The sequence below is a fragment of the Fukomys damarensis genome, unplaced genomic scaffold (genome assembly GCF_012274545.1).
Source record: "Fukomys damarensis isolate Sample0158 unplaced genomic scaffold, DMR_v1.0_HiC HiC_scaffold_2, whole genome shotgun sequence".
Taxonomy (NCBI): domain Eukaryota; kingdom Metazoa; phylum Chordata; class Mammalia; order Rodentia; family Bathyergidae; genus Fukomys; species Fukomys damarensis.
Window position 1 is genome coordinate 6,123,677 of NW_022900914.1, and position 9,141 is coordinate 6,132,817.

The following is a 9,141-nucleotide window of genomic DNA, read 5'->3' on the forward strand; positions in this document are numbered from 1 at the left end:
CCTGTGAGAGTCGGGTCTGCCGGGACCGCGAGATGGGGGCCGCCGCGGCGTGCCTTCCCACGGGCGCAGCCTCCCACGGCGCTCCTGCCTAGCCTCGCGCTCTCCGCTCCCCCTCTCCCGGACCGGGCTCCGGAGGTAGAAATGGGAGGAGAAAGCAGGTTTTCCTCTTGCGACAAGGACTTGGTCCCCTTTTAGGGGTTCTGCCGAAAAGACTTAGGAAGGGAGCTAATGTGCTGCGTGGACGATTGGGAGGTGGGTCGGGTTAGTGGTCAGTGACAGAACTCGAGCTCTCTCTAGTCTCTTGGAAGCGACATGGAGAAACCGGACACCAGGGTCCCTAGTTCTTACTACACAGCTGTGGTGTTTGGCTGTTTTTGTTTTTTGTTTTTTCCCCTCCAGGCAATCACTCCCCTGGGCCGGACACTGCCCAATCTGACGATATTAGAGAGAGATTTAGCGATTGACAGTGCAGCTTGTGCGTGTGTGTGACAAGGACAGGCCGTGGTGCTGTGGCCACAGAGTTTGGTGGGGAGGAAAATTTAAAGCTGGAGGATTTAGTAGGCTTTCTTGGTTGGCTGTCTTGTTCATCGTAGAGGCATTTAAAAGGCAGGTGTCCTTGTAGAGGTGACATTTTTTTCTTTTGAGACGGTGCAGTTTTAATGTCGAGTATGATGTTGGTGAGTAGGGTTCTTGAGTGAGTTGCAGTCCCAGCACCCTCTGTGGATGCCAAGAGGAATCTCTTTGGCGATGATTTGTAGGGCATGATGCTTACAGTTCAGTGATGAAGAAATCTTCAAGTGTCTGTGTAAAACAGTATTGCCCTGAAGGTTAGATTATGTTGTACAGTTGCAGGGGTGCATTTCGGGGGTTAAATTTATTTGAGGTCTGTCTCCTGTTTTGGAATTGGTTGGAGGTTAGTTGAAAAGAAAAGAGAAAAGTTGGCCAAAAGGGCCTCTCAGCTAGTTTCACAGAAGCTGTGATGTAGTAGGAAAGGGGTCGGATTTCTTCATGTTGGGAATAATGGGAAAAGAAAGTATTTGCTCATATGCTTGGGTCTTTTGGCTCTTGAACTAGAAATATTTTGGGGTTAAAGGTAGTTATGGGGTTTGATTCATCTTAATAAGTAGGCGCTCCTTCAGTAATTTGTCAAAACTAGACAAAATGGAAATGTTTCTCTTTTATCTCCTGTACTTTGTGGCAAGGTCTAAATTGGTTTTGTGAACTAATGTCTGCAGCATTTTCTCTCCGTTACTTATTTGGACTTTATACTTCAGGAGCAGTGGATCCAAAAGGGATGAGTAGGATCCGTATAGCTTGAAGAGAAAATAGAGGAATCTGGTTATAAGAACAGGTACTGTATTTGATTTCTGTAGACATTTTGCGCCTCTCATGTATTACACTTTAACCCACACTGAACTTTATGAGGTGAAATACTTGAATTCTACGTAGTTTATAGTTAAGCTCTTATTTCTGAGAAAATCTACAGGATTGTATCTATTAAATTGCTCATTTGGTGTGGTTTAAGCCAAAGGAATGTTTTAGACTGCATTTTTGGCTAAGCAGTACTATTGACAAAAAGTCCTTGATGGAACTAATGGTAAATGTTCGACTTAAACTAGGATTACATAGACAATGCATTTTCCTCCCTTTCTGCCAGCATTTATTTTCATTCTCCCTCATTCCAGGGTTTCATTTCTAGAAAATTTGGGCTGGAAACAGAAGCAGCAGTTTGTATAATCCCAAGAACTTGCTTTTGCCAGGAAGCTATAAGGGTAACATGAAGTGGGAGTGATATAAAGATACTGCTACTACTTAAGACATTTAACTGTTAAGGGGGTCTAGGGTCAAACTTTATTTTTTCCTGAAGTTCCTGTTTTCTGTGTGTGTGTTAATCTTTGGGTGGGCAGAGCATGGGGTTACTGTGATGCTGAATGGTGTATATTGTGGAAATGTCAAAATTTCATGCTTTTACTCTATAGGGCAAGGTGATGAAAAAGTCCAAATAATTTAAAGATGCTGTTCCCAGGGTAGAATGTTCTCTGCATGTCCTCTTGACTCTGCTAGTCCAGTGAGCCGTCGTCGCTAGAACTAAACGTTGAGTGAGTGGTGAGGGTCCTCTAGAGGTGCTTTGAGGTGGAGTGGGGACAGAGTATTGGGTATCCCTTGAAAATCCTTTTTTCTATAAGACTTTATACCAGACTGTGATTTCTAACTGTTTTTCAAGGACATTTTAGTTCTCCTTACTCAGTTGTCATGAATTTCATGTACCTTCTCTTAGAGAGGTACTACTTCTACTACTTATGTAGTATAAACTACTTATGTTAGTTTGTCTTTTTTGCTGTATCTCCCAAGGACCTTGCATTTTTTGAATATTATGTTGCATATTATATGGGACTGGTTGGTCTTAAGCCATGTGGCCTAACTTAACTTTTATTTTACGGATGGGAGGTCAGTACAGGTACACAATACTGAGTAGAGTCCCCTAAGTCAGAGAGCATAGGAGATTCCCAGGATGCTCATTATTATCTTGGCAGTGATTTCGCCCTCTAAATATGATAATCACAGGAATTCTCAGAGGGCCTTCTTTTGCTTTCCTGGCAGAAGTCCAAAAACATTGTGTGGTGGGTGCCTTTCTATATTACCTGCAAATACTAGATGCTGAGACGGGTTTGTGTTGGTTGAAGTACTTGTGTTTCAGGAATTGAAGGAAAGATCCGTGTATCCAATCTGAACTGCAGAACCATATAGATTTCTCTCATCTTGTATAACTTTCTTACCCATTGGATAGATTAGTTAGATTGAAGAAAAGGACTTTTTCTTTGCTTCTTTCTTTCTTTTTTTTTTTTTTTTTTTTTTTTTTTTTTTTTTTTTTTTTTTTTTTTTTTTTTTTTTTTTTTTTTTGCCACTGAGGATAGGCCTCATGGTCTCAAATCTTTTTCTTACCATTAGAAGTGAAGTCTGGGCATTTGAAACTTTCCTTTCTCCCTTTATAATTTAGGTAGGTAAACCGTGTCTTTCTTTTACAATATGGTATTAGAGGTAATAAAATAGCCTAGTGGCAACTGGGTACCATTCTTTGTTACTTAAATTATGGTTGTGCAGATTTTTTCTGTAGCCTAATTCTGGAAAATGGTTTGTGAGTGTAGAAGTGACTTTTATATTTCTGCTGGATACGTAGCTGAATAGGGAGAGTATTATAAGACACTGACACCAACACGTAAGTCCAATTCCATAAACGCAAGTAAGATGAGTTGTACCCATGTTTCCTCCCCCAACCCATCTACAGCACAGTATTTTTGGGACTCTTGAAAGTGATAAGCTTTTTAAAAATCTTAGTATAATTATCAGATTTAAAAGATAAGTAGCTTAAACTAAAATAGAAATATAGTCCCTCCAGGAGTTATGGAAGACTTGAAATTAATCAGTCTAGTCACCCTTATTTTAGGTAATATTTTGTTCTAATCTCTCCCCTGCCTGGGTTATGTTTCAGGATGGAAGGTAGTGGTGTTTGCTTTTACTAAGGGCCCCTGAACCATTAGAAACAAAAAACTCAACTGATAAAAACAAGTGCAGGCGCACCTATTAAGATGAAATCCTATCAAGAGGATCAGAATTCTAATAACACTGGATTATCCAGTTTTTTCAGATTTATACTTCAGTTTTGCTCTTTTGGTTTATAATTTTGAGGGAAATTTGAAGCTTTTATTTTTGTTAAACTATCTTTTTAATTTTTATCTTTTATGAGTACATATTGGTAGTACATACATAATTATTATATTCCTTATGGGGAGCTGGTACATGTTTGTAACACATGTTAATTCTTTTTTTAATCCCTTCCCCCCTTTCCCTTTTCTCCTCCCACCTTCATTTCTTGATCCTGTGTGCTTTTCTAAAAGATCTATCTCCCTATTTCCTGTTATCTATTTCTTATCTTGCTTTTTACTTACAGTTTTGGTTTCTTATGTAAGAGAAACCATGCACTATTTAAACTTTTGTGTCTGATTTATTTTACTTACTATTATGGTCTCAAGTTGCATCTGTTTTCCTACAAATAACTCAAGTTTATCCTTCGTTATGGCTTAAGCTTCTTTTAGAAATGAGTCTTTGAGCCAGTTGTGGTGGCGCACCTCTATACTCCCAGCACTCTGGAGGCTGAGGTAGGAGAATCGCAGAGTTGGAGGCCAGCCTGGGCAAGATCTTGTCTCAAAACAAAACAAAAAATAAATGAGCATTTAACTAGATAATCCATCATCACCATTCTCTAATTCTTTTCTTTGTAATCTTTTGAATTTTCCTCTTTTCTGGTTCTACAGTCTGGTCTTATCATTTTGAACATGGAGTGATGATAGTCACCTTGACTCCGGGGTCCTGAGTTTATTATTAAATGAGCATATTGATCTAATTTCACATTTCTTTCTGTGCAGAAATTCTGTAATTTGTAGGTTTATAGCTGTTTGCATACATTTGCCTTTCTAATTCATCTTACACATAAAATGCTGAAAATTTTCCCTTTAAAATGTTATTTGCTGTTATTGTTTTCAGTGAAGATTCACTACAAATTTATCAGATTGTAAATCATTTAGATGGATTCTTTTATTTCCCTTTCCAGAAAATTTGTTGCAAATGGCATATGCACAAATGCTTTGTAAATTATAAAGTGCGACACAAGTGAAAAAAGTATGCACCCATAGATAGATATCTTGCTTTGTTTTCTTGATTTTTAAATTGTATTTTCTTGATTTAAATTGTATTTCCTTTTCTTTATGTTCCCTTGACCTTTAGAAACTAAATTGTTATATTTTCCGTAGTTTTGTTTTTATTATTCCCTTAGCATCAGTTACTCTGTTTGTGGTATATTTCTTCCTCTCTCCCTCCATCCCTTCCTTTCTCCTTACCTCCCTTCCATGTTAGTTTCTCATTAGACTGAAAATCTTTGAGATTGTAGAAACTACAGTATTTAGAGTAAAGGAACCTGAAGGAGTCATTTAGGGCAATCTCTTTAATATTACAGATTAGAAGACTAAATTTGGGCCAATGTATTTGGCTACAGAGATTTTAAATTTTAAGAATTCTCGTGAACTTTTTAGTAGTCTGTGAGTAGAAAGGAGTACAGTTGGTCCGGTATATCCTTGGGTTTCAAATATTGGAAAAAAGTACATCCATACTGAACAGGTACAGACTTTCCCTCTTGTCCTTACTTCCTAAACAACACAGCACAACTATTTACTTAGTATTTATATTGTATTAGATATTAAAAGGTTTAAAGTATGCAGGAGATTTAAAAAAGTCATGAGTAGGAGACTATGTGTAGGTTATATGCAAATAGTGTGCTCTTTTATATAAGGGACTTGAGCATCCCCAAATTTTGGTATCCACAGGGACTTTCAGAGCCAGTTCAATATACGTATTGAAAGAAGATTGCATTTTAATTTTTTGACCCCAAATTGACTTATATCAATCAGTAATTAATGCCATTCTTTTAAAATCTACAAAAATGCCTGGAGAGAAAAATCTGATTTTCTTGTATGGCTTTCAATCAGAGTCAGCAAATATTTATTGAATTGTGTGGCTGAGCCAGTTACTATGCCAGCTCTATTACAGCAGTTTAGAAATGAGGAAACAAGGCTCAGGGAAGTTAAGTGGATGGTTTAAGATTGCATAGCTTATATTAGGAATGACATTTGAATTCAGAACTTCTAACTAGAAATCACATTTGTACCTCTAAATTGGCTTCTCTTCAAGTGTGTTTGCCATACCTGGCCACATGTGACCTTTTGCTTGCTGGACTTTTTTTTTTTTCCTGTTCCATACATGTGTTGTGGGACTCCTGCGGTCTCATTCCTTTCTGGTGACCTAAGGAACCATATATATACCACTTGCTTAATGAAAGTGTCACTTTAAGATCCGCATGCTGTTTCTGGTCTTACCTTTGTACTTTAGTAATATTGATTCTTTAGTGCTTTGTCCAGGTAAGCTTATCTCTGAATGGTTCGTTTTGGATTCTTAGCAATAAAATTCTGTCTATCAAGTTTTGTTAGTATTTAAGTAGCTAAAGCTTGATGTGTTTTCTTTTGTTTTAGAACAAGTAGTCCGCTCCTTCTGTTTCCACTTGTATTTTGAATGGTTGATTTTATTCTAATAGCATTAATGTATTACATCTTAAAACTTTGGTTTGCCTATATGGTTGAAATATTTGCATACTTTTAGTATCAAGCATAGATTTGAGTTGTTTAACAGAAGATGTTCTGAGTGAGGGATGAAATATCCTTGATTTTGAAAGCATCTGTATTTGTAATTCTAGTTTTACTTTGGTGAGTTTATTTGGAGGAAACCATGGAAAAGTTATTTGTTCTGCAAAGTCTAAGTCAAACCTTCCTCTCTAGATGATACAGGAAGTCTGTAATTTAATTTCTAAGTAGTCACTCAATCATTCATGGAAGTTGTAGTTATATGAGTACATATTTTGTTCAAGGTGCTGTGCTGTTCAAAGATAGGGAAGTAAAATGATAAGATAGAGATCCTGTTCTTAAGGTGATTATGACCTAACAGAGGTGATAAGACAAACACAAATACCTATAATACAGTACTAATTAAGTGTGACGAGTGCTATAAGAAGTAACTAAAACAGTAGTACTTGAAGGATTCAGGGAGAGTGAGCAATTACTTTCATCTGAGAGAGCTCAGGGCGGGTTTCATGGAGGGTTTGGTGGTGGACAAGAGCATTTCAAAGGAGGAAGAATTTCCATATGAGTGGTGTGAGGTGAACAGTATATTTAAGATGATTAAATAGCAAAGAAGAAAGGACAGGAAACCTTGGAGTTACTCAGGAAGGAATGAAGAGGAAAGTACAAGGAAGAGTGTAGTATCATCTGAGTCAGTAGAGAAAAGCAGATATTCTAGATGCAGTCACAAGACACTGGAAGATCTTCAGGGGGAAAGATGGCGGGAATAGTGTATGTAGTATGTAGACCTAGATGAAAACGAGAAATGTCAATATTCCAAATTTACGCGGGTTTTTTTTTTTTTGGTTTTTTTGAGACAGGGTCTCACTATGTAGTTGAGACTGACCTGGAACTCACTATGTAGTCCAGGCTGGTCTCAAACTTATAGCGATCCTCCTGCCTCAAGCCTCCTGAGTGCTGGGATTACAGGCATGAGCTACCACGCTTACATGGATTTTTTTCTTGGCAGGTTATATACCCAAAATTTTATATTTTCATCAGTTTTTGTTTGGTTGTTTTTTTGTTTTTGTTTTTGTTTTTGGTACCAGGGATTGAACTCGGGTCCTTGAGCCCGCAAGGCAGGTGGCAGAACCACTGAGCTAAATCCTTGGCCCCTGTTTTGAAATGATACAATATGTAAGACTTAACCCACTGGGAACTTATTCACTCACTTTTATGTATATTTAAAAACCGATTATGTTTTTTTAATAGAAATTAGAGCAAAATCTTTTTCATTGCTTTATACTTCTTTTTAAAGCAGTAGCTGTTTTTAAAACCGTTTATTGTCATCTGACATTCTTAAGATGATGCAGTGGACTTAGCTTTTCAGTGTAAAATGTCATCTCCTTATATATTTTATACTCCTAGTATAAATGTGTCTGACTGTATAAGTGAGATTGGTCATACAAGTTGAAAGTTCCTGGCTCTCAATATAGTTCATGATTTATTTATGCCCTACAATGTTCCCCAAAAGGATTTAAGGCAGGATATGTCATGAAGAGTTTTAGACCTTTTTCCAGCCTTGTCTGTTATTTGACTGGTGCCCTTAACCAACAATACACCGAGGGAACTATTATTATAGAGTGTGCTGTGGTGTATTTTTTGTTAATCTAGTAGTGATTCAGAGAAGGTTACAGTATAACTGGAATGCCTTTAAAGATAAATCCTTTAAATTTGGATGGCATCTAAGGGAAATTGATTGGAAGGCACTGATAGAGACCCTTGACCTTGGATGGGGGGCATACTGTTATAGCCCTGGCTGTTAGAGTAGTGGTTTCTTACAGTGGAGTTTACATTAAATTATCTGAGAAATAGAAGAAATATTAGAGATCTGTAAAGAAGTTTCTTCCTTTTCTGTCTGTTGTGATGTTTTGAAGTTTATAAGGCCTTGAGTGATTGGATTTTTAGATTTGTTATTTTAAATGGTGGTAGACTTAGTACTGCTTGTATTGCAGTAGGGAGTCACTGTACTACTTTTTTTGTGTACTATTTCTTAGAGCTTAGCTGGTCATTGTTAGGTAAAAGACTTACTTGTCTAACTTAAAGATGATTTATTCTTTCACAAAAAAACAAATGTCCCAAATTGGTTGACTTTTTTTTTGCTGTGAGTGGTATGCTACCTAGCAAATAAACACACTTCATCTGTCTCTTTGAGATACTAGTACGTTCCTAACAGTGGCTCAAAAATAACCACCTTTAAGAAATTCAGTGCTGTGGAGAGGATTTTGAATTTGGATATTTGGAAGTATTTTCCATCATTAGTATATTTAATTGCTGACAGTGACTCATACTAACATTCATTTTTTATATATACACGAGCTTGGATACAAAGTTTTCTAACCTGTATGAAAGAAAAGCCCTCAGAGAGGTATTTTAGTGGTTTTGAGCCCATCAGCTGAAAATATAAAAAAAGGCAATACCTTCTGATTAATTTGTAAGAACAACATTGCTATCAGAAAATATACCAGTGCAATAGCTGAAATTTAGCAAAAACCTATGCATAAAAGGTGAAGTATCACAATTGAACATCATGTTTTATTCAGTATATTTAGTACTGGAGTTCTTTTGTTTTTTTTCATTTTCATGAAGTTTTTCAGCTACTCTAATCATTAAATAAAGTAAAATAGTTACTAGAAAAATGAGTAGAATTTAGAATCATACTCAAGTTGTAGGATTATAAAGTATGGAACCACGATTAAAAATAATAAATCATGTTCAAACACATTACTGTCACCAGAAGTAGTAGAATTAATAACTGTATTTATTAGAAAGTACACAAAGCTTTATGTCATAGATAAATAAAATGTTAAAATTTATTTTGTGATAATATTAATTTTTAGTTTCCATTTTGTGTATGTTTTACAAGATACATAATTTACTGGTTTGATGTGCAGTACATATATGCTGTAAAGAAATATAT

The 9,141-nt window shown here is 36.5% G+C and overlaps 1 protein-coding gene across 5 annotated transcripts in view; it reads left to right on the plus strand.

Moving 5' to 3' along the window:
- Positions 1-1,270: 1,270 nt before the first annotated feature.
- Positions 1,271-9,141, plus strand: part of Ncoa1 (nuclear receptor coactivator 1) — a 268,563-nt gene continuing 260,692 nt past the window's right edge. For 4 of the 5 annotated variants that reach the window (XM_019204626.1, XM_019204624.1, XM_019204628.2 and 1 more), the window contains exon 1: positions 1,275-1,351. The gene's annotated coding sequence lies outside the window, so the exon portion shown is untranslated. Of the gene's footprint in view, positions 1,352-9,141 lie in introns of all 5 variants that reach the window. The other variant, XM_019204623.2, reaches the window with a different exon arrangement.